Source organism: Lissotriton helveticus, chromosome 1_2, assembly GCF_964261635.1.
Source record: "Lissotriton helveticus chromosome 1_2, aLisHel1.1, whole genome shotgun sequence".
Classification (NCBI taxonomy): domain Eukaryota; kingdom Metazoa; phylum Chordata; class Amphibia; order Caudata; family Salamandridae; genus Lissotriton; species Lissotriton helveticus.
In genome coordinates, this window is record NC_136058.1 from 438911015 (window position 1) to 438936800 (window position 25786).

The 25786-nt window shown below is 48.3% G+C and overlaps 1 protein-coding gene across 2 annotated transcripts in view; it reads left to right on the forward strand.

Annotated features, from left to right (window-relative positions):
* Positions 1 to 25786, forward strand: part of LOC144807670 (uncharacterized) — a 329338-nt gene that overhangs the window by 14002 nt on the left and 289550 nt on the right. For both annotated transcript variants that reach the window (XR_013606375.1, XM_078673304.1), the window contains exon 2: positions 2437 to 2555. The gene's annotated coding sequence lies outside the window, so the exon portion shown is untranslated. The remainder of the gene's footprint in view (positions 1 to 2436; positions 2556 to 25786) is intronic.

Sequence of the window (25786 nt, forward strand, 5' to 3'; positions counted from 1 at the left end):
AAAGTTCACTCTGACAACGGTTGTGATTGTTCCTCATCTACCGTAAATAATAATTCAGTTTCTTACAGAAACTATGTGAAATTATCTGCAAAACAGGCAGGTGATAACCTACCAGACTTGAAGCACCCTGTGGACAAACTGGAATATGGGAATAGTATTGTGTGGCAATAGAACCTCTAAAAAAATTCAGCTTGGATATGAACCAAGAATCACGCTTGAATATCACAACTTTTTAAAACAAGGTAGTCAGGAAAGATTGGCGTATATATTGCAGCTCTTTGCATTTTGGCAGCCCCAAGCAAATTTGAGAACAGAGTGGATGTATGTAGCAGAGGCGAGTCTGTTCACCCAATGTGAGTGGTGATATCCGCTTTGCTGATCTGCCTGAAGTTATGATGCTGCTGACAGTGGCCTGTCTGCTAATAGCGATGGCGTGACTGGTGGATCTATGAAGCCAAATAAGAGAAAGTTATCTTCCGGCACCACAGTCTTCGTCACTGAGACCAGTAATACTGAAGACTCTGAGACTCACAGCAGTAATTTCTCCTTTCAGAGCGTTATTGCTGGAGATGGAGTGAAGCTTAGAAGTAAGCACATTACTAAGGTACCAACATAGTTTAATATTGTTCATTTGTATTAACTGTTTCTCTTTTGAAGCATTTGGAAATGCATTTTCTAGTTTTGTAGTTTTTATTGTAGGCTGTTATCTTCGGTTTAAAGGGAATGGTGTTGTAGTGTGTGACCTTAATGCTGCAGTTTGCATTTCATTACCATCATTTGCTTACCCTGGAGAATCTCCGGGGTGCAGGAGGTTTGCTGTTTCAGAGTTCTTTCTTCAGCTTCTGGGCAGTTGTTGCTCTGTGGGGATCTGTGATCCTGTTTCTCTGCTCTTCTTGTAGCAGCTCCTATCAGAGCTTCATCCTCCCGCCAAAGATAATAAGATGCCAGGCATCACCCAGCACAAAACACAGCCTATGATGGGCTACGTCTATCTGCTCGGCGCAGTTAGAGCGTGGATATAGTTCTCCGGACCCATCAGGCTGTGAATGTAACCTAAGGGCTTAAGATGAAATGTAGAGCTTACCTCCTTCCTGAGTGGCTCAAGACTGCTGTGTGCAGACCCGATAGCTGGCAGCACCCTGGAGTATGTATGTATAAATCAGATTATGTTGGAAGTAACCTGCAATATAGTGGCAGGCAGCACCCTGCCATAGAGTAGGATTTCTCATAGTATTTTATTTCCTGACACATTAATGGAGATTGTTTTTTAACAGGCAGAAGACCAACACTGACCGTACATTTTTCTGGGTTTGTCTTTAAAATGACGTACACATTAGGAATGGCATTTCGTTCTGCTGGAATAATAACACAAGTTATCTTGCACTCTGCTATGATGTTGCATAGTATGTTGGCTGCAATGCATTCCATGTTTCATTCAAACATGGTTTCTAAAGGCCACACACATGATTTGCTGCTGTAGAGAAATAATGCTCCTGTGTACTGTGGCAGACTCAGAAATATTGAAAAACTTAATGATTTTCTTTCAGCACTTCATGTAAAGCCTTTCACATTTTGACTCAGTCATTTGGCAGAAACATAACTTAGGACCATTAAAATAGTTGTGATGGGGAACATTTGTGTGGGGTTAGGACTGGCTCGACCAGAGTGCTTGCTGTCTTGGAAGAGTATGGAGTTGACCACCTTGCCTGGTCCGGTGTGGAACCAAGCCAGCGATGCTTTGCTGCAGGCTCAATTGGCCTGATAGCTGGTTAACAGTTTGAGGAGGAGGAGGTGAAGAGCTGGCTAAGTGTGCCATGAGGCTGGCATTTCAGTACATCCCTGAGAAGTGAGCTTTGAGTCGATGTAGTGTTTCTCTTATACCACGTGCAATTCATCCTCTCCAAAGCCTCAAGAATTCCTGGGTGTGAAGGGCGGCTGATTCTGATTGGGTGCTTGATAGTTTTCCAGTTTTCTCATGTTCTTGATTGTTCATGTTTGTCAGTAGTTAATTAAACACGCCCAGGTGTTTTATCTCTTCAGTTGGCACAAGCTGCAATAAAAGTTTCTTTGTCATTGCAAAAAAATATGAATGGCCGACGAGCCTCTGTGGGTCAAAGAATGGAAGGGCTGGGGAACTGTCATTCATCCCACTGCTAAGCAGAGCAGTGTCATGCTTCATCCTCCGTCAGGCCTCTGATTTTGACCAACATCGCTTAGAACACTGAGACTTTAGAGACCATCCTTTTAATGAGAAAAACAAAACTACAAGTCCCATAAGCAATAGTGGTGGAAGGTGTCATGCATGACCTGGGACAACATCCGATTCAGCACTTCCAGTTCCATTTTTTAAGTATTTGAGACAATATTGAATTTATAACCTTTGTTTTTTATGGTCATGAGTCACCAGAATACTAAAAACCTGTCTTTTATTTTCAGGGTCAATTAAGTAATGGTCACCAGCTTGGAAGCTCTGTTAATTCTTCAGTATTTGTCATTGATCTCCATATGTGACTGGTTTGGGTCTGCCCCTGCATCGTTCCCGATAACTCGCACAGGTAAGGAGCTTGTAGCAGCAACGTGATAACCCCATACTCGTCTGTAAGAAGTGCACTCGGAGGCAGGTGTCCGATCATTTTTGTGAAACAAGCAAGCGCGAATATCTGCTATGTACATTTGTTAAAATAAAACAGTCAAATCACAGTATATTGTTCCGGAGGTTCGTCCCAGAGACATTATCTGTAACTGAACGCAGACACCCTAGGAAGCAGGTGCTTTTAAGACAAGTTGCGTTCACTCACCTGAAGGTGACATGCTTCATCATTGGGCTCTACTCTTCACCAGGCCCTCGCTACAATGCCTGGTGGGCACCACCAGAAGGCACTTTGTCGCAGATCTTTTAATAAGTACGCCGGATGAGTATAGTAGGACAGAGGGTGTTGTGTCATAAGATGTGAGATTGGTGAAGTCTGAATAAAAGATCAACTATTGACCAGTTGCCGCAATATAGTTAATGTGATCTTCCTGGTCTATGTTGAGATTAAAAACAGTGGCAGAGAAATTGAGGAACTAATGGCCCCTATCACTGTGTGAAAGTGTCGATCACCTATGGACCTGCTGGTAAGCTGGGGTCTATACTTTAGGTCAACGTTTTACATGCCTTGTGTAGTCATGGAGCAATCTGTTGGCATTTCATCAGGACCAAATATTGGAAAATGGGTAAATGTGACCTAATCTTCTCCACAGCGTGAGGAGCTCTGTAACTCAAAGCCCTGCACCATGCATAGGTGATAAGGTGCCTATTACCATCGTACTACCACAGGTGAGCGCTGTCTAACAGGGTGCACTAGATACTGTAACCCTCCTAAAATTCAGGGCATATTGACTTATCCAATAGCAAGGACGCCGCATCAGAGGGCAACTGGTTTGAAAAGCACATGCTTCCTAGGGTGCCTGTGTTCAGTTAGAGATAATGTCTATGGGACTGAACCTCCAGAACAGTATACTGTGAGTTGAATTATATGAAGAATGTGTATATTGGACTGTCATTTTCCTCGTCATCTCTTGTGATATGTAAAATAAAACACAACACACCTGGAGGCCAACAAATCTATTATGAATTTAATGCAAAAATAGCAAAAGGCCAAGCAAACTAACAAGTCACAATTGTCTTTGCAATGGACGAGAGCATCCACCCTAAAGCAAGTTGGAGTATATAATGCTAATGCTACACAATGTATTTTTATACACTTTTCTCCTAATACAAGTCAATGAAACCTGAACACATGATAGAAACAGTTACTGAAACGACACTAATGAGTAGGAGGCAGGATCTTCTCTCGAGAGGAATGTGAGGAGTCTGTGAGTTGCAGATAAAAGATACACAGACAAGCTGCAGAATTCACTGTTTCTGGAAATAACACTTCTGTTTGTCAATATTCAATTCATTACAAGATGCAGGAAAGTGTGCAGATGGACATCACTAAATAAAAGGGTTCTGGGCCCTAATAGAATCATGTAACTTTGCAGGTTATCATTCTATCCGACTTGAGCCATTAGTAGCACCTTGGGACTAGTGATCATACTAACCAGCTTCAGTCAGTATTGGCTACCTGAGACCTATTATCCTGCTAAGTAACTCCAGTCAGTAGTGACCCCTGTACCTTAAATCCTGCAAATATTCAAAACCAGAGGTCAACTCTACTGCCAACCAGTTCCGGTCAATATTGACATATATTGTTACCCTGCCTGTAATGAATTCCAGAGGCCAGCGTTGTTGCTAGCCAGCTCCAGTCACCAGTGGCCCGTCACATATTATCCTCAATAGGATCAATGCCCAAGGCCTGTGCAGCTGCTAACCTGCCCTAGTCAGTAGTGTCCTCCCAGACCTGTTATTCTGCATATAATCAGCAAGGCTTTGGCCCTAATAACACTCACCCCCACATCCTTACCGTATAATAGCAATGTAATTTATTTACTTACATCATACGGTAGGTACCGCACTTTTTCACACGATCCCAAAAACAAAGAAAATCACAATTTGCCTAATTGTTCAGCACTCCACCATGTCAAAAATGACCAAATCACACCAAGCACTATAGCCTGCCACATCACATGGCACACTCAGCCACAACATGACAAGATACCACGGCTGGGATTTGGGGCCATTAATCCTCTTTTCGAGGCTTGTGTGCTGTAGATGCACATGCTTTACATACTCCTGCCATCTTGTGTTGGGTGCGGATGTTTGCAAGTTATTTTCCTTTGAAGAAGTCTTTCCAGTCACGAGGTAAGGTGACTCCACCTTTCGGTGATAGTGTGCATGGGCATCGACTGCATTGTTAGATTGTTTTTTACCCCAAACGGGTTTGGATGTGTATTACTGCACTCCGAAACCGCTCTTCAGGTTCCCCTCAGTGCGCAGTCCACGCTACCCTCAACTGTATTGTTTCAGTACACGTTTCCCTGTTCTCCGCATTTCAAATCAATTGGCAAACTCTCCATTTTGTGGGCAACCGTCGGGCCTTGCTGTGTAGATCAAGTTTGTAACTTGTGCATCTCTCCGGGGCACAAGAAGGAAGACTGCGACGCTTGTAAGTCGTTTCGGTCCAAGAGGACTCTACACGATTATCAGGCTCGATGATGAGAGAGACAGCGTCAAAGCATTCAACACACTCTGGATATCTTCAGGGAAGAATCTGACCAAGACGAGATAGAAGCGTCCGCCGTAGAAGAAGAGGCCCATCTCTATGCTAGAGCGCAATCGCTGGGGCATGCTGGGGCAGCCATGTGATTGCAATTCTACGTCATACCATTACCATAGGCGACTGACCCAATGTATAGGTTATCTTGCGCCCTTCTGACATCTAAACAGGTCTAATAAAAAGCATTTGGGTGTCAGCTCAATACTTAGTTGTGTGGCATGCACTATTTCTTCGACAGCTAGTTTGATCACACATCAGAGTACTGGCTGATAGGTCTGACGACTCCAGGAGCAAAATAAATATCTGCATTTCCAACCACAGATTGGTATTATCAGTTGACTGTAATGCCCTTTGGTTTGAAAAATGCATCTGCCACTTTTCAAAGGTTGGTGAACTAAGCCCTTGCTGGATTGGAATCCTTGAGTGCAGCATATCTACACAATATTGCTGTCTTTAGCTCCACCTGACAGGATCACCTGATTCACCTTAGGAAAGCACCGGGGGCTCTGAGAAGTGCAGGCCTCGTTATCAAGGCATTCAAGTGCCAGATAAGGCAGGGAAAGGTTGCATACTTGGGTCACTTTGTTAGTGGAGGCCAGGTTCAACCTTGGCAACCCAAGATCTAGACCATTCTGGACTGGATGGCTCCAACTACCCAGACTCAAGTGAGGGCCTTCCTTGGCTTCCCTGGATTATGTCAAGCAATTCATTGTGCAGACCGATGCCTCTGAACATGGTATAGGAGCAGTGCTATCCCAAAAACATGACCACGGTCAAGATCAGCCACTGGCTTTCATCAGTAGAAGGCTAATCCCCAGGTAACAGCGTTGAAGTGCAATTTAGATGGACGCCTTTGCTGTGGGTTGGTCCCTTGAGAAGTTTAGGTCAAACCTCTTTGGCTCCCCACCATTCCTGAGGCAGTGGTGTTTGCCGGAGGTGCAACAGGTCCCCCATTCTTCGGTTCCTGCTTCTAACTTCCAGGTCTGGCCTTTGCCCGCCCCGCTTGGCTTCGGTGCCGGCCGCCTTAGTTTACAGCCGTCCCCCACAGAGGACCTGTTTTCTCCACTGTGGGGCCCTACGGAGGCGGGTGCGGCCTTCGCTCACGCAGTGTCCACGGCTCTGGGTTCACTGCGCATGGGGACCCGGTTGCTCATTTCCCGGCAGACCATCTTTTGGAGGTTCTCCACCAGGGCTCTGGTGGGAGGGAGCTATTGCTACCCTTTGAGGGTTCGCTCGTTTCTTCCCTGATGGAGACCTGGGGGCGTCCCACCACAGGCGATCCGGTGCTCCAACACCTCCTGCACCGGCACCTTCCAGCGCCACGTGACCTAGCATGTCTTTCCCTCCAACCCTCTGCTTCCAGTCCACTTTTGCGGACTTCTTTTCCCTCCTTGCCGCCACTGTTGTCTCCGCCATCGCGGGAGGCCCACTGGCTGGACTCTTGGGGACACAACATGTTCGTCTCGACCAGCGATGCTTTGCGGGCCCTTAACACCTTATGCGTGTTGGCTAGGGCCACCTCTTCTTTTTGGGACTCGGCTGAGTCCATGGGATTCGCCGCGTCACAGGAGACTGTTTAGGTCGACTTACGGCATCATGCGTTTGATGGCCGGGAGCTAGCAGCGTTTATTCTCCGCTCCGCTCTGGACATCTCGGAAGTGCTGGGCCATGCCATGGCTACCTCGGTCGCCCTCCGTCGGCATGCTTGGTTTCAGGACAGTGTGTTCCCTGAAAATGTTCGGGAGCGGCTGGTTGATCTTCCATTCGATGGCACTCTGTTATACCATGCCCAGGCAGACTCCGCCATCCAGAGGTTCTTGGCAGGGCTCCATCCTCCTCCTTCTCCTCCTCCTCCTCCTTCTCCTCCTCCTTCTCCTTCTCCCCCTCAGTGACTGCTGAGTTGATCTGGTTCTTGGACTTACTTTTGGGCAGGTTGCCCTGGCTGTGAGGTGGGTTTTATGGCCACTCGAGTCCTCCTTGCTGAGACTGTGGCTTTGTTGGCTGCTGGACTGCCCTGTGTTGACTGTGTGTGTTTTTGCTTGAGTTATCTGCACAGAATTGGCCCTGAGATTAGGCCTTCTGTTTCTCTCTTGGGCTGCTTGACAAGCCTTCTGCGGGTTTTTCTTTTCCCCTCGTTTTTTCCTCTGCTGCGGAAGTTTCTTCCAAAGAGGGATCCCATGTCTTGGGACTTAACGTACCCTATGTGGAGTAGTAGTAGCTGTTATATAGCTTGCGCTCTACTAGGGAGTTATGGTCGCCTTCGGGCCTCTGCTCTCCATGGCGTTTCTGTATGTTGCTGATGCTTCTTTAGGTCGTGTGCGTGGACCCCTCGTAGTAGTGTGTCCGGGCATTTCCTTGCCTTCATGCTCCTGTCTTGGAGGCTGGGTTGGTTCTGTGTTTCTTCTTCTTTTTTCTTCTTCCCACACCACTCTTGGGTTCTGTGGTGTTCTGCTTGTGGGGGGCTAGGAAGACGGGGCTCTTCGCCCTGTCCATTGGATTAGTCCCCTGTGGGACCCTCTGTCTTGTCCTGGCTGGTGGGGTCCTTCCGCAGACTCTCCTTTCCCTTGGGTATGGCTAGGGTATCTATTCTACGTTAAGGAATCTGTGGCTAGTAGTCTCTATCAGATGTACGAGTGACTTTCCTTTGGTAACGATGTATCTGGTAGAGACGATTCTAGCCCCAGATTCCTTCACGGCCCGCCCTTCCTCCCCGTTCTGCGAGGACCCTTTGGCTTGCCCTTCTGCACTCGCCTCCCGGTGGATGGCTATGATGAGTGAGTGCATTATTTCGCTCTCTCGCCAAGACATTGTCTTGCTTTGTTCCTTCCTCTTCCTTGGCAATGTAGAGACTGGGTCTATAGGTACTCCTGTGCCCCTCTGCTCTGGTTGCTCCAGGATTGAGGCTGGCGTTCTTTTGTCCCTCTTGTTCCTGAGAGTCCTGGCCCCTCTGCTACCCTCTGGGTTTGGGTAATTTGGCCGTGCCCTGCCTCCTTTGGGGGGGGTTGTCGCACTCTGTGCTGGGGTTGCCTTGGACGTCTGTCGTTCCCTTTTTTTCTTGGAACTTGCTCCCCTTCATGGGTCTTGGTCGGGGTTGAAGTCCTGCTGCATGTTGTCATGACGTTTTGCATATTTTCCATGTCTTAAGGTGGTACTGTTTTCATACTAGCAGGGTGGCTGCTCAGGGCTGTGCTCTGTTCTTTCTTCTTTCCCTGCTTTTGGGTACTGCAGTGTTGGCACTGATCCTTATGGTGTTCTTCATCACCATTCCTTCTTTTCCATTTTTCTGCTGTTTCACACACTGGTCCCATGCTCCCACAGTTTCTCTGCTGGCTCCACTTTGTGGTGCGGAAAAGTTCTCCGAACAAAACTGACGTAGGCGCGCCGGGGTGGGACTTATGTGACCTCGCTGACATCACGTACGCGGACGACGCCTGGTCGGAGTCGCGTGATGCTGTACCCCCGGCGCACAGGGATGCTGTGGCAAAAAGTTTTCCAGATCCAGTTTCACGCCTGAGGATAATTCTACGTTAAGGAGTCTGCGGCTAGAATCGTCTCTACCAGATACATCGTTACCGAAGGTAAGTAACTCGTACAACAGGTACATCATAGAAAGACTGATGGACATATTGAAGCGGACCTAGAGATATATGCATAACACAGAAAATATAGAGGTCTTGATTTAGAGTTTGGTGAGCAGGGTACTCCTTCACAAGCGTGTTGGGAGTACCCTGTCCAACAAACAGATGGTCTGCCTGACCTAGTGCAAGTCAGGTGGATTGTCATATGTCCAGCCTTTCTTGGGTGCCGTCGGTGTAAATACATCGGACGGCCATTCCTTTTCAGATCAAGCAGTCTGATGTATTTTTCTCTTATTCAGCACCACCAGGGAATACCTGGCAGTCGTGATGAGAATCTTTTTTTTAAATGAACCCCACTTCCTGGGAGAAAAATAATCAGGGAGAAAGTTCCTAAGGTGCGAGGGTGATTAGTTATTGTTTTTAAAAACAAACTACGGCTTTCAAAGCTTGTTTTAGAAAAACACACAAGTTGGTGAATGGCCGCCTGAAACATGGCAGCCGCTCACCACCCCTGCAGTGCCTTCAGAGGAGCCACCATGGCTGCTGCTCCTCTGAAGGGACAGAGAGCGCCACAGGGCCAGCAGAGATCTCTAACAAGTCAGGTGACCCTTTGGACTTTAAATCAAACCCATAGACTTGATGATTGACAAATAGAAGAGTGAAGAAAAGAGAGAGTTAATTAGAATGCTGCCGATATGTGATGTCTTGTATGTGAATAAGTAAATGACAAGACGCTGCTGTGTTCCTTACCTTAACGCAGCCTTTTTTTTAAAAACCTGCTATATATGTCACATTGGTTTATCTCTGCAAGTTCAGCTGAACAAGTTACTGGTTATGTTAAATTATGTCATACTGGATTGCTGTCTAGAAAACATACAAGGACCAAACGCTTCAGCTTGACAAAGCAAGGGAGTTTCAGTGCCGCCTCTCTGTTCAGTCTAGTTCCGGGGCAACGGGATAGGTAGCGGCTACTGGGTTGAGATCACTTTCCTTTGATGTCATGTGACCTATCCTAGTAATGCTGCGCAAACTGACCAAGTAAACCCTTTTTTGTACTTGACTCTCAAGTTAGCGAGGGCGCGCAGTCACAATATTCTCAGCTGTGTAATGTCGACCAGCTTGAACTCCGAGCTCAACAATAGATCAACAGACTTGATTTAATAAATGACCAGCACGCTGCTTATCTTGCCAAGACACAGGTACTTTTAAAAGCTCTTTTTATTGAACTTGTGCTGAATCGATGGTGTTGACAACGAAAGTACGGTGCACATTAGCGAGAGTAATTAGACCAAAAAGGCAAAGTCTGAAAAAATGGAGTGAGTAACATAGCTTGGCTTGTCCTGAAACTCCCTGGCCAAATCCCACTACATAAAACTAGATCGCAAAGATGGTACATATTTAACTTTCACTACTTCATGGCGCGTCACATGGCCCGGTAGCTCTACCATCCCTCCCATATCTTTTACCATTTACAAGGGCAGCCCCTGCTGAGATACAACCTGTGTCCACCTGTTGACACCAATCAAGATCTGCTTCCCAATCCTCCACCCTAAGGGGGAGGGTGGCTGGCTCCCCAACCGCTGCAATATTACGCTTGCCAACCGCCGAAGCCAGGGCCAGTCATATTCTGCTAAAACTTTGCCATGTCACCTCACTCGTGATATTCATTGAATTACCGGACAACTCCACACCACATTAAAAAAAGCCCCCCCTAACATTCCCTCACACAGAGAGGTGGCCGCCCACCCTATTCGGTGCACAAAGCTCTGGAGTAGTAGGTCCTATGTAGATCTGTAGTTAAATTAGACCAAAACAAGTTCTAATTGCCACCTCCCTGGCACCCTGAATGGCCTCAACCCAATCGCCATCGCCAAGTGTGCCTAGATCCCTCTGCCACACAGCTCTCCGCGTCCCCAAGGGATTCGGAGAACTGTAGATCAACTTCCTATAGATGGGCTTTTTCAGTCAGGGGATTAGTTAGTAGCTGGTCCTCCAGTGGGGATGCATCAGGCAACTGCCCCCTTCCCGGATGTGACTTTGCAGAGCATGACCCACCTGCAAATGTCAGAACCGTTTTTAGTCACCTAATTTATACTTTTGTTGTAGGATCGTGAAGGACACACGCACCTGTCCCCTCCACACATCGCCCGGCGTTCTAAGCTAATCAATCCCCATTTTGTGAAGCCCTGCAATCCTCCCACTGCACTTAAGAGATCACTATCATACAGTGGAGTCATTTCAGTCCATTTACCTTCTCAGCCTAAACACTTGGTAGCCTCTCTCCACACACTTACCACTGTTTGGCTACGAGTAGGTAGGGTGCTCCCAAGCTTTCTTCGATAGAGCACCGGGGTGGGGTAACCTCTCTTGCCCATGGCCAATCTATCTACCTGGTAAGCAGGATCCTTACGGTCCGCAAAAACCCAGTTGTTGACTGCCACCAGCTGCGTGACCCAGTAATACTTCTGAATGCTCCGGACCGCCAGTCCACCTTAATGAACTCCCCTCTGCACCTTACTCAGCGCGAAGTGCCACCATCCCACAACAGCAGCCGAAGTTCTCGGTCTACCCTTGAAAGAAAATGTTTGGTGGGATCTTAAAGGGCGTTTTTTTCATGATGTACAGGAGATCCTGGAGGGTCGTCACTTTAAATAGGACCACCCGGCCCAGTAAGGAAAGCGGAAGCGCCCGCAAGTGTGGGGCATCCCAGCAAAGCTGGTCTAATTTCAGAAGTATGTTCCTGCCTGTGGCTCTCTTGTAATAAACACGCCCAAATATTTAAAGCCATGTAGTGCCTCCCGAACTGTGCATCTAAAGTGCAGCCGCAGGGTCCCTGCCTGCAGCAGGAATATTAAGGACTTCTTCCAGTTGATCTTATATCCTGAATAATCTCTAAATATGTGAAAAATGTGTAGGATTCGTTCACTCGAGAAGGCTGATTACGTGTCCTAGAGCAAAACGTCAGCATAGAGGGAGATTCTCTCATCCCACTCCTGATCAACTGGAATACCCCATACGAGAAGTCCTGGTGAACCTACGCACGTGAGAAGAACATAGGAGATAAGGAACATCCCTGTCGACGGCAAAGACTCGGGAGACTGTTTTATTGACGCGCATGCTAGAGGGGCCACATACAAGAGCTTGACAGCAGCTCCACTGGTTCAGCAAAGGATTCCCCTGTTGCATGTGGTATGCCATTAAGGTGTCGGAGGTATAAGCGCGTTCCCTGGTGTGGCATGAATCCCGAATGATCAGGATGAACCACTGTTGCAATTACTGTCCGCAGGCAGATCGCCAGAGCCTACGCAAGGACCTTAGTCTCAAAATTAAGCAGGGAGAAAGGTCTATAAGACCCACACTCAGTTGCTGCTTCGTCTTTTTTTGGGATGACCACCACCTCAGACCATCTTTGGTCCTCTGGAAGACGCCCTTATTTTCAGGCAGTCTGAAACCTCCTCTGGAGGCACTCCCTGATTTTATCCATCATGCTTTTATATAATTCTATGGGGAGCTCATTAGGCCCCGTCGCTGGCCTTGTTTGCAAGGCTCCTATTGTCTTATTTATTTAGTCTACTGTCAGGTCTTGGTCTAGTGCGTCTCAGTCCTCATTCGTTAGCATTGGCAGGGTCAGGTCTTTCAGGCAGTCTCTCCCAGTATTTCCGTCCCCTTGTTGTCAGTGTCCTCAAGGATCACTGGCTTGAATTCACCCTATTGTTTGAGAAAAACAGTCCTAGGCAATCTGAGATATAGACCTCCCAATAGACAATAAAATAGAACAGTACAGTATGTAAACTAAAGACAGTGGAGAGGCAAAAAGTGCAAAATGTAGATTGAAATTTTAATAGTTTTGTTTAAAAAATCTCCAAAAAATGGAGACAACATAATATATTACAATTCATACATATAAATCCACATAATTAGTATACAATCAATGAAAAATAAAAAACATATAATAAAAAGTGGCACTAAGGTCGTAATTTTGTCTCGACACGCGTTTCAGCGTGTAAAACGCCTTCTTCAGGAGTAACCACAAAGTTTGCTTTCTTCTGTAGAAAGAACCTTCCGAAAATGTCTGAAGAAGGAATAGTTTGTATATACCTGTGTGAATAGAAACAATAGTCCACAGTGGAGTCTAATCAGAAGGTTGTTCGAAATTCATTGGTAGTAAAAAAGCGTTGTTTTCCTAGTCGCATTTGATTGTAGTTAGAAGCTCTAGTAGCAAGGGACTTATTTCTATTTTTAAAATACCCTGATAAAGTCAGTCGTTGCTGACGAGAATCAATCTCGGAAACGATTTCTAGGACGATATGTGTGGGACCTCAAAATCTGGTAAACTTTCTTTAAGATATATCACGTAGGCCCGGCAGGAAATGGCCGGCGGTCGTCACTGCATGCGGTAAATAATGCCCCGAAGTGTTCAGAGTGGGGTGATTATAATACACGCAACAGGATAAAGTGCAATGTATAGTGGACCTCACGCTCTGATAAACTTCTTTCGAATTTTCAGCAAGCGCCCGTCAAGAAGATGGCCGTCAGCGTCTCTAGATAAATTAGGCCTATAGCACGCAAGCTGATTCAACAGGCCGCCCCTTCTCCTTAACCACTTCCATGTTAATGACAAGGTCAGCTCGTCATGCAGTGCCCATTCATTTCAATGGAAATTAGAGTAAATTACTAGAATTGCCTTAGCACCAAGGGGTTAAAATAGAAGTCTGCTCCATCTCTGATACAAGCTTTGAACGTCTTGTCTTTTAAATATCACGGATCAACCCTTGGGGGTAGCATGAAGTCCACAACTGGACCATCGAGTTGCAACTCCACCAGTGAATGGTCTGAGATTCCCCCTTCTATGTGTGCAGCGGCTCTAAAATCATCTTTATGGACAGTCTGGGTGAAAGGATGGTGCAGGCATGCCAGACTACCATGTGCTGTAGACAGGTGCGTCCGGTTCTGATACCCTCTTCCCCTCTAGGGGCATTTAGGAGTATCATGAATATAGTATAGGTGCAGTTCTGTCACTCCAGTCACCCCGATGCGTGTATGCTCTGTTGTAAGTGTCTTACCCTTTCACAGGATGAGTCAGTCTTGTCTGGGTCTCTTTCCTGTTTCCCAACACTTGAATGGCACGCCCGAAGACTCGAGAGAGCAGTGACCCACCAGCAGGTTTTGTGGAGTGCTTTTGTCCTGGATATAAGGCTGCATTCAGTAGGGCACCCACTCTGTCTTTTCATTGCAGTTGCCTGAAGATCAGCAGTCCCAAGGTAGCAGTCACACCTGGCCTGTCTGTAAGTGCAGCCCCTCTGGAGGCCCGACCATCAGCAATTGAGCCCACACTGTGGCCAGCTGGACCACAGGCGTAAGCTCAGACAGGGTGTTCGACACTGGAATAGTTGTAGTCCCTCATGGGCCTCTGACACAGAGTAGTCAGAAATTCAGCAGCTAAAAGCCCAACACAGGCTCTCCAGGAAGTCAGTAGATTCAGACCCTGTTGTGTTAGGAATTTGGCAAATGCAACCTTGAATGGGCCTGTTGGCAGCACACAATCGTCCTACTGGGCCTCAACAATCATGTTGTCGTTAAGTTTTATTTTCTGCCTTGAACTGTTGGGAGAGTCTTGGCATCCCTCAGACTAGCTAGTCCTGCTGGATGGCTTTCCGGCTCGCCCTACAGATAACGAGGATGTGTCGGACCTTGCTTCTTCCAGGACAGCCTTGTCCTCCTGCTGGATAGTCAAACTCCCTTCCCTTTCTTACCAGACAGGCAGGCTTCTAGGCTCCTCAGTACAGGTACATAGCTTCTCCATTAAGTAATACAACCTGCCGGTGATGTCCCTTCAACTTAGATAGACTGTCAGGCTGACACCATCCCTGGTGGCACAGCAGGCACCTGAGTACTTTGTAGAGCACATTATTCCTTGGTAACAGAGGACTTTGAACTGGAGTATAAAAGAGGGTTAGATGGTCCCACTTGTATACACAACTGGAAGGCAGGAGATGCAGTTTAATCTGTCGCACTCTAACATTGCATTTATGCTATGCACACCAACACCCTAAACATGCACTTGATGTTAGCGCAAAGTCTGGGCACAGGAATAGAAATGGAGCATAACATGGGTGTGTCAGTAGGAAGCCCCTCCACTGACCATGATGCAAAGATCTCATCAGGCTATTGATCCTTACAACAGGGTGCATTGCCACCACCGCTCTAGCTAGTAAACCCATGACAGTCCTCTGCCTTAAATAAGGGCACACTTGGCGTGACCCTCCAGGTCACAGGACCGGTCCAAGACGTCTCATAGTCCCTTGTTCGAGGTTGCAGAGTACTGGGGTGGCAGAAAATTCTCACGTAATTGTTTTGTGGTAGATTTACCCCAGTAACGTGCAGTCACAAGTTTGGCGCCATGGACTGGGGAGTTGCCACAAGGAACAGATTCTCCTGCCTGTCATACCACATGCCATTCACTATTTCATTGTGTTTTTCTTCTTTTATTTACCACTTGTTTTAAGCAGGTGGTATATATATATATAAATATATATGCATGTGGTTGGTTGGGGGGATATGGGTGAAGAAGCAGGGAAGGAAGGAGGAAAGCATTTTCTAACAGAGGGAAGAATTGTGGGTTTCCCCCAGTTAGTAAAAAAACAGGATAAGTCTTGGCTGCTTCTGCTGCACCCAGAGTCTTGTGCGTCTTTTCAGTCTAATTTTTCTGTCTGGAAAAAAATTGTGTCCTGTTTTTCTGCACCCGATTACATCCAGGTGCAGAAAAACCTAACAACTGATTTTTTCTTTTTTGTAAAACCTTTTTATTGATTTTTGGAAATAATGTTCACAGTAAATAATAATGCGACGAAGGTGATACAATAGTACAGACATGCCCGTTAGATGTATACAATATTCCACAGGCGCGTGGAGTAGGGGCATGGACCGCTTAGAACTGATGTAGCTTGAGCGCAAGGAGAATTTGGTGGAAAGAAACAGGGGGACTACGTGTGGGGTGAGAGAAATTGGTAAAGAAAGCAGTGTCCCTGCGAAGGGAGGGAGAGAGGAAAGAGAAAAGAGAGAGCCCCGTAGGGGAATTAACTAACTGGGGAGGAGGGGGGGGGAGAGGGATGTGGACTGAGCCAAGGGAGCTGGGCAGGCGAATTGCACTGAGCGCATCTACGGAGTAAAACAATTGTGGGGGGGAAGAGTGGAGTAGAACAGAGCAGAGGCCGGAGGGGTGGATTCGGAAATGGGTGGGGTGGGGGCGGCATGTCGATTATTCCCTATGAGGGCATCGATGCCGTCCGGGGCGCGGGGCATGTTGGGAGGGGCTTGGGGTATCACGCTGGTGATCTGACAGAGATTCGTGGGATAGGGTGGCCCATTCTAGGGAGATAGGACGCTTGCGCGGACCTGTAGCTTCCTCCTCCCGAAGGGCATCCTCTTCCGCTGCAGTCCGCTTTCTCACTGCGCCCGCCCACGTCTCTAGTGAGGGTCCAGCTGGCGCGCGCCATTGCATGGCTATGTTCCTTTTGGCTAGAAGCAAGGATAGCGCAGCATATCTGAACTGCACCTTGTGTGTTTTTGGCCTGTGGAATGTCCCCAGGGGGACTGCCACCCAGGAATGCAGGTCGGTGAGGCCTGTGAGGGTGCTAATGAAGTCAAGTATGGCTGACCAGTAAGGCTGAAGGGTTGGGCAGTCCTAGAACATGTCGTGGAAGTGTGCGTACGGGGAGTGACATCTGGGGCATAAGAACTGAGTGTCAGGATAGAAACGCTGGAAGCGTGCCGGGGTCTGGTAAGCCCTATGTAAAATGTAGTATTGTATGTTTTTGAACTGCACGTTTCTCTACACCATCTTTGGGAATTCCAGTGCTCTGTCCCACTCCCGGTCATGTAATTGTCTCCCAATCTCGTTGTGAGAAGTTGGCCTGGTAGGGGATGTTTCCAATTCTGGAACCACCTACTACCTGACCAAACAATCCCTTATGGTGTCTGGTTGTAAGTCAACCTTATTAGACAAGCTATCCTAGGGGTAGCATGGACTAAGCAGCCTAAAGGCTTACCTTAAGAGGTCGTGTTAAGCGAGCTGTTTTACCACATACAATCCTGTAATACCAAATGAAAGGACACCACACAAGTATATATTATAAAAATATACGTGTTTATTACTAAAAACAATCCCCAGTATTCTTTATGAATAAAGGGGCACAAGCGTTAAATCAAAAGCACTGTTTAAACATACAAGTTGCACAATTATGGATGAGGGCGGGGGGCCACTCAAACCATATACTAAACAAGTGGTATAAGAGAGGCCACTCGAACAGTGGTTAGGCCTAGGGCCTAGGGAATCGCTGGGAGCAGTCAGGACAAGCAATGCTGAAGTCGGGAATGGCCCTCGGGATTCGGGAGATGTGCGGAAAGCGCACGCATGCACCAATGTTAACCAATGGTGCGTAAAAGTCAAATAGTTAAAGTTTAAGGACACTTCCGCTGAACCTAGAGGAACAAAACTTAACACACAGACCCTAGAGGTGTGCACCAGTGTGGGAACACCGGCGGAGCAAAGTTACCTCACCCACAGGAAGTGGGTGCACAGGGTCGAAGTGGCGTCGGGTTTTGACACGCAGGCTCTTGGTGCTTGGAGCTGAAAGGGCTGCAGGCAGGGTGAAGACGAAGTGTCCGGTGGAGTCCAAGGGTGGACTCAAGTTGTAGAGTACCTGAAAGCAGAGGGGACAGAGTCTGGGTCACTCAGCAGTGACCAGGGTGGAACCAGGACGGAACCAGGCAATGTCGGGCGCAATCAGGTGGTCGTCGAGGAGCTTCTCTCCGCTGTCACGTGGGCTCTGGGGCATCTGCGATGTCCAGGAGCAGGTCACGATCTGTCCCACGCAGGCTCTCACCGTCGGTGCAGTCGGCTTCAGGTTTGGAGCAAACAAGCCTTGGTAAGAGCAATCCACGCAGGATCGGAAGATTGCTTCTCACTCGGACCAGGAAGGTCAGAGTCGGGGCTCCTTTTCAGGGGAGCTGGTGTGGATCTGGAGCAACCAGATTCACGAGTCTTCTTTGGTAGTTCGTCGGCACAGGGACCACAAGCCAGCTGGCAAGTGACCGGGCCAACGCGTTGAGCCAAATCGTGCCAAAGGGCCCCACGCAGCACTCGTCGAGTGTGGAGGGCTGAACTTCGGCTCAGGAGTAGCTCAGGGTGGGGGCTTCTCAAACCCCGGTGTACAGCTTCGAGGGTCACTCGTGGGCTGCACGGTCAGCGTCTCGTGGTCACTTCAAGATGGCGTGCCCCACGCTTCCGGTCGCCTCCATGGGTCTCAGCTTTGCAGGGACTGTGGATCGGGCTGTTAGAAGCTGGGCAGGCTTGATCTCGTCGATCTCAGTTGCTCGAGTTCCGGCGGGAACTGCAACTAAGTAGACGTCGAGGGCTGGATGGTGCCTGCTGCTGCAGGGTGGTCACTCCTTGACCACAAGGGAGATTCTTCGGGCTTCCACGTTGAGATGGAGGGCGAAGGGTCCAGAATATCGTTTCAAATGTTTCTTCCAGGAAATCTGATGTGCATTGGCACTGCTCCCACTCTTATTCGAATCTGGTGGGCGTGATTACCTGCTAGGTCCCCTCCTATGGGTGGGACCCAGGAAGTGGGTGGATACACCCCCTTCCTTTGATCCAGGCCGCCCTGGCACGAGGGCTGGAGTGCCCCAGAACCGGTTTGGCCGGATTATGCAAGGGGCAGCCTTGTGCGCCCCAGGCAGTGTCTGGTTTCTTTCAAACCTCCCTGCTACAATACACTATCTCCTGTCTGGAGGGCGGTGACACCCTCCTGTGACAGGAAACCCTTTGTCCAGGACCCCCTTGACTGGGTTTCGGTCAGCTCCAGGGGTCCAGACATTTGTCTGTGGCAGAGGCATCCATTTTGTGGATCTTAAGGCCTTTGGAGAAATCAACCGCATTAAAGTGAAGTAACATGTCTTACCCCTCTAGAGGGGTGGAATGCCATCCCCGTCGCCAGAACTGGCGAGGGGATGGTATTCCAAAGCGTATGACACCTTACACGACATGTTTTGATAAAGCCAAACCAGAGTTGCTAAATAACCGCGAGGATTATAAGGCACTTAATAGTATATGGTATGGCATTATCCTGAAACAGCTTAGGGATTTGTTCCCGACGGCTGCAGACAGGCTCAGCTCATGCTAGAGCTCCATCTCACATAAAAACCATGCACCCAGCCTCCAGGATTGGTGAGGCCTGTCTATAGGAGTGGCTCACAGGTTTACATGTGTCCAGATATAGGTTTAGACATAGGTATACTATATCTAAGCAAGGGGTGTGTACACCACCTTACCCCAGCTGAGTGATCAGCCAGTTGTGTCAATTTAAGAACCAGCCAGGGGTGGCAAAAGATATGCTGCAGCCCCTGGTAGGCCTTAGTGGCTCCTGTGCCCTGTGCACCTATAGTGCATTCTACAGGGGCTGACAAGGAGTCCATTTCCAATTGGTATGTGCCTATAGCACATGTGTCATTAATTTAGTGAGAGAACAGCAGGCTGGGAGTCTGATCAGCAGGCCCACAGCCTCAGTAGTCGAAAACCAGTGAAGCAAAAAGCAAAAATTTGGGGTGACCATAGGATAGCAGACCCTACTCTCCTACACAACCCCCCCCCAAACGCAGGGACATTAAACTAACCTTGACCAGATAAGTCTTCATGTTCTAAGTGGAAGTACCTGGAGAGACCATCTGCATTACCATGGTCAGTCCCTGGGCGGTGCTCCACTGTAAAGTCCATCCCCTGTAGGGAAATGGACCACCTGAGCAGTTTGGGATTTTCACCCTTCATCTGATTAAGCCATAAGAGGGGCTTATGGTCTGTTTGCACCAGGAAGTGAGTTCCAAACAAGTAGGACCTCAACTTCTTTAATGCCCAAACCACAGCAAAGGCCTCCCTCTCAATGGCTGACCAACGTTTTTCTCTTGGGGTTAGCCTCCTGCTAATGAAAGCAATTGGCTGGTCTTGACCATCTTGATTAAGTTGTGAGAGTACAGCTCCCACCCCCAACTCAGAAGCATCTGTCTGAACAATGAACTGTTTGGAGTAGTCAGGACTCTTTAGGATAGGTGCAGAGCACATGGCCTTTTTCAGGTCTTCAAATGCCTTCTGACAGCTAACTGTCCACTGAACCTTTTTTGGCATCTTCTTGGATGTCAAGTCATTTAATGGTGTCACTATAGACCCATAGTTTTTCACAAACTTTCTGTAATACCCAGTCAGGCCCAAGAAGGCTCTGACTTGTGTCTGGGTAACTGGAGGAGCCCAGTCCTGTATGGCCTGGATTTTGCTTTCCAGTGGCTGAACCTGGCCTCCACCTACTAGGTGGCCCAGGTATACAACCTTACTCTGCCCTATCTGGCACTTTGTGGCCTTGATAGTTAGGCCTGCCTTTTGCAGGGCCTCCAAAACTTTCTTCAGGTGGATCAGGTGATCCTCCCAGGTGGAGCTAAAGACAGCAATATCATCTAGATAAGCTGCACAAAAGTCATCCAACCCAGTAAGGACTTGGTTCACCAACCTTTGGAAAGTGGCAGGTGCATTCTTCAAACCAAAGGGCATTACCACAAACTGATAATGTCCACTAGGGGTAGAGAATGCTGTTTTGGCTTTTGACTCCTCAGCTAGTCTGATTTGCCAGTAGCCAGCTGTCAGATCAAATGTGCTCAGAAACTTGGCAGAAGCCAATCTGTCAATGAGCTCATCTGCTCTTGGAATGGGGTGAGCATCTGTCCTAGTGACAGCATTGAGACCCCTGTAATCCACGCAAAACCTCATTTCTCTCTTACCATCTTGGGTATGAGGTTTTGGCACCAGGACTACTGGGCTGGCCCATGGGCTCTCTGATGGCTCAATCACTCCAAGCTCCAACATCTTTTGCACCTCAGCCTTGATGCAATCCCTGACATGATCAGGTTGCCTGTAGATCTTATTCTTGACAGGCAGACTGTCACCAGTGTCCACAACATGGGTACACCAGTCAGTTTGGCTGGGTGTGAGTGAAAACATTTGCCTGTGAGCCTGCAAAACTTGTCTGCAGTCCCTCTGTTGCTGGTCAGTGAGGCTGCCTGCCAAGGCTACTCCATCAACTGAACCATCATCAGGGTTCTGAGAAAGCAGGTCTGGGAGAGGGTCACTCTCTTCCTCCTGTTCCCCATCTGTGGCCATGAGCAAGCTCATGTCCTCCCTGTCCACAAATGCTTTCAAGCGGTTCACATGGATTACCCTGTGAGGGCTCCTGGGTGTTCCAAAGTCTACCAAGTAGGTGACTTCCCCTTTCTTCTCAATAATAGGATAGGGTCCACTCCATTTGTCTTGGAGTGCTGCTGGAGCCACTGGCTCCAGTACCCATACCTTCTGTCCTGGTTGGAACTCTACCAGCACAGCCTTTTGGTCATGCCAAGCTTTCTGCAATTCTTGGCTGGCCTCCAGGTTTTTGGATGCTCTTTCCATGTACTCAGCCATCCTGGAGCGGAGACCAAGTACATAGTCCACTATGTCTAGTTTGGGCTTTTTGAGAGGTAACTCCCATCCTTCCTTCACCAAACACAATGGACCTCTCACAGGGTGGCCAAACAAAAGTTCAAAAGGGCTGTAGCCAACCCCCTTCTGTGGGACCTCTCTGTAAGCAAAGAGCAGGCAGGGTAAAAGAATGTCCCATTTCCGCCTGAGCTTCTCTGGTAATCCCTTTATCATGCCTTTAAGGGTCTTGTTAAATCTCTCCACAAGCCCATTGCATTGTGGATGATATGGGGTGGTAAACTTATAGTTTACTCCACATTCCTTCCACATTGCTTTTAGATAGCTGGACATAAAATGTGTCCCTCTATCTGATAGTACCTCCTTAGGAAAGCCCACTCTTGAGAAAACTGCAATGAGGGCTTTTGCCACCACAGGTGCTGTGGTGGTCCTTAGGGGAATAGCCTCTGGGTACCTGGTGGCATGATCCACTACCACCAGTATGAATCTGTTCCCAGATGCTGTTTGGGGGTCCATTGGACCCACAATATCAATTCCAACTCTCTCAAAGGGGACCCCCACCACCGGTAGTGGTATTAGGGGGGCCTTTGTTGTGCCACCTGACTTACCACTGGCTTGGCAAGTGACACAGGAGCGACAAAACTCCTTGACATCCTCTGACATGTGAGGCCAGTGAAAGTGTGGAACAAGCCTGTCCCACGTCTTGTTCTGGCCTAAGTGTCCTGCAAGGGGAATATCATGGGCCAAGGTAAGGAGGAATCCCCTAAACTGCAGAGGTATCACCAACCTCCTGGTCATGCCAGGCTTGGGGGCTCTAGCCTCTGAGTAAAGGAGTCCCTCATCCCAATACACAGTATGGGTACCTTGGGCATCCCCAGCAGCCTCAGCAGCAGCCTGCTGTCTGAGGGGTTCAAGGGAAGGGCAATCTAATTGAGCCTGCCTCAGGTCTGCCCTTGAGGGTCCCCCTGTCCCCAGAAACTCAACCTGGTCAGGTTCAAGCTCCTCAGAGACAGTCTCCTCTTGGACTGCAGAATCAGTTTCCTCTGAAACCTGATCCTCAACCTGGGGCAAGGTGGAAGGCGAGGCCTTTCCTCTCTTGCTCCTTCTCTTGGGTTGTGGCTGGTCTATTGTCTCAAGATCCACCACTGGTTCAGGAAGGCACTTCTTAGCCTGAGCCCTTGTCATGGCAAGGACATGCTCTGAAATCCCTAGCATTTCTGCATGAGTCCTGTACTCCACTTCTGACCATGCTGAGCTTTCAAGGTCATTGCCTAACAGACAGTCTACTGGTAGGTCTGCACTCACCACAACTTTCTTTAGGCCATCAACCCCTCCCCAGGAGAAGTTCACAACTGCCACACTATGGGAGGTAGTGGAGTTGCTTGCATTGGTTACTAGGTAGCTCTCTCCTAGTACAATCTGTCCAGGGTCCACAAAGCCAGGGGTCACCATGGTGACACTAGCACATGTGTCCCTGTAAGCTTGAGCCAGTTTCTCATTTATTAAGGGAGTCTGCCTGTATTTGCCCAGGTTAGTGGGGCTTACTGCAGTGGGCAACTCAATGTCCACATCATACAGGAGAACTGCCTGTGTAGGGACTCTGACTAGGCCAGATCCTACTTCAATACCCAGGGTCAACCCAGCTACACCCTTGGACTGTGTTCCACCACTGCTTACTGTACTTGGGGTTGCAGTTGCTTTAGGAGCTGTAGTGGTGGGAACTGGATTTGCCTTGGTGCACTCACTGCCCCAGTGTGAAACTGATTTGCAGGTATTACACCAAGGTGTCTTTGGACCTTTGTTCTTCTTCTTCTTGTTACCATTTTGGGAACCACCCTCCTTACTATTAGTTTGGGGGCCTGAAGACTTCTGGTCTTTTTCTTTATCTTTCTGATTCTGATTACCACCCTTCTGGTCTGTTTTCTTCTGGTCACCACCTTGGTTCTGGGGTTTCTGCTTAATCCTTGTTCTGACCCATTTGTCTGCCTTCTTTCCCAATTCTTGGGGAGAGGTCAGATCAGAGTCAATAAGGTATTGATGCAACAGCTGGTTTGTACAGTTATTAAGGATCTGTTCTCTCATCATAAGATTGTACAATCCTGTATAGTCTGAAACTTTACTTCCCTGTAACCAACCCTCCAAAGCCTTAGTGGCACACTCCACAAAATCAGTCCAGTCTTGAGTCTGTGCTTTCTGGGTGTCTCTGAACAACAACCTGTATTGCTCAGTGGTTAGGCCATACCCTTCAATGAGAGCACTCTTCAAAACAGAGTAGTTTTTGGCATCCTCAGGTCTAACTGTGAGGAGCCTGTCCCTCCCTTTCTCAGAAAAGGAGTACCACAAAATTGCAGCCCACTGATTCTCAGGAACCTGCTGTACCATGCAGGCTCTCTCAAGAGCAGTCATCCATTTGTGGATGTCATCCCCTTCTTTAAAGGGGGGCACAATCTTGGTCAGGTTTCTATTGTCATAGGCCCTGTCTTTTTCTCTTGGAAAATTGCTGCCACCAGTGACATCTAAGCCACTTAATTTCTGCTCTCTTGCCAAGGCTACCTCCTCTCTCTCTATCTGGAGTCTGACAGCCCTCATTCTCGCCCTATGCTCAGCTTTCTGAGAAGCACTCATGCCTCTCTCTGATTCTCTGGAGGCACTAGAAAGATGAGAGTCCCCTGAGGGAGATCTCACTCTTCTGTTGCCTGGGAGAATCATATGTTGGGTTCTGGGGAGGTGCTGGCCCTCTCCATTCCCCAGTAGGTCCAAGTTGGCCTGGCTAAGCCTACCAACTGGAACCTGGCTACCCTGATCCTGTACTCCTAAGTCCTCAACATCTGAGTCCTCATCCAAGTCATCATCATCCTCCTCTTCAAGGGGATCAACTGCAGGGGGGTTCCCTCCAGTTCCTGTATCTAGGGAAGCTGCTTTTGCCTTCTCTAAGTCATCCTGTTCTAGGATTTCTACCAGGATTAGGCAGGTGGGGCTTCTGCCCCTTTTTAACCCTCTTGCTTTGCACAAGGCAATCAAGTCTCTGCGGGTTAGTTTGTCATATCCAAAAGTTGCCTGGGTAGGGTCAACTGTCACAGGACTAGACCCTGAGGCCTTTCCTGTGTCAGACATGGTTACTAGTGAGGTGTAAGTGGTGCACTTACCTACACTAAGTGTTTTCCTACTGGACCTTGCTAGTGAGTTGTAGTCAGGGGTGTGCTACTCCCTTCAACCTACAACTACTAAGTTCAGTAGAACTTAATATGCTAAGCTTTTGATTTTATATGTACCTAGAGGTACTTGATGTGATCTTTCAATTTGATATAAAGATTGCAATGGTAAAACAACAGCAAGCTCAAATCCGCACCGCTGCTCACCAATGTGAGAAGTTGGCCTGGTAGGGGATGTTTCCAATTCTGGAACCACCTACTACCTGACCAAACAATCCCTTATGGTGTCTGGTTGTAAGTCAACCTTATTAGACAAGCTATCCTAGGGGTAGCATGGACTAAGCAGCCTAAAGGCTTAACTTAAGAGGTCGTGTTAAGCGAGCTGTTTTACCACATACAATCCTGTAATACCAAATGAAAGGACACCACACAAGTATATATTATAAAAATATATGTGTTTATTACTAAAAACAATCCCCAGTATTCTTTATGAATAAAGGGGCACAAGCGTTAAATCAAAAGCACTGTTTAAACATACAAGTTGCACAATTATGGATGAGGGCGGGGGGCCACTCAAACCATATACTAAACAAGTGGTATAAGAGAGGCCACTCGAACAGTGGTTAGGCCTAGGGCCTAGGGAATCGCTGGGAGCAGTCAGGACAAGCAATGCTGAAGTCGGGAATGGCCCTCGGGATTCGGGAGATGTGCGGAAAGCGCACGCATGCACCAATGTTAACCAATGGTGCGTAAAAGTCAAATAGTTAAAGTTTAAGGACACTTCCGCTGAACCTAGAGGAACAAAACTTAACACACAGACCCTAGAGGTGTGCACCAGTGTGGGAACACCGGCGGAGCAAAGTTACCTCACCCACAGGAAGTGGGTGCACAGGGTCGAAGTGGCGTCGGGTTTTGACACGCAGGCTCTTGGTGCTTGGAGCTGAAAGGGCTGCAGGCAGGGTGAAGACGAAGTGTCCGGTGGAGTCCAAGGGTGGACTCAAGTTGTAGAGTACCTGAAAGCAGAGGGGACAGAGTCTGGGTCACTCAGCAGTGACCAGGGTGGAACCAGGACGGAACCAGGCAATGTCGGGCGCAATCAGGTGGTCGTCGAGGAGCTTCTCTCCGCTGTCACGTGGGCTCTGGGGCATCTGCGACGTCCAGGAGCAGGTCACGATCTGTCCCACGCAGGCTCTCACCGTCGGTGCAGTCGGCTTCAGGTTTGGAGCAAACAAGCCTTGGTAAGAGCAATCCACGCAGGATCGGAAGATTGCTTCTCACTCGGACCAGGAATTTCAGAGTCGGGGCTCCTTTTCAGGGGAGCTGGTGTGGATCTGGAGC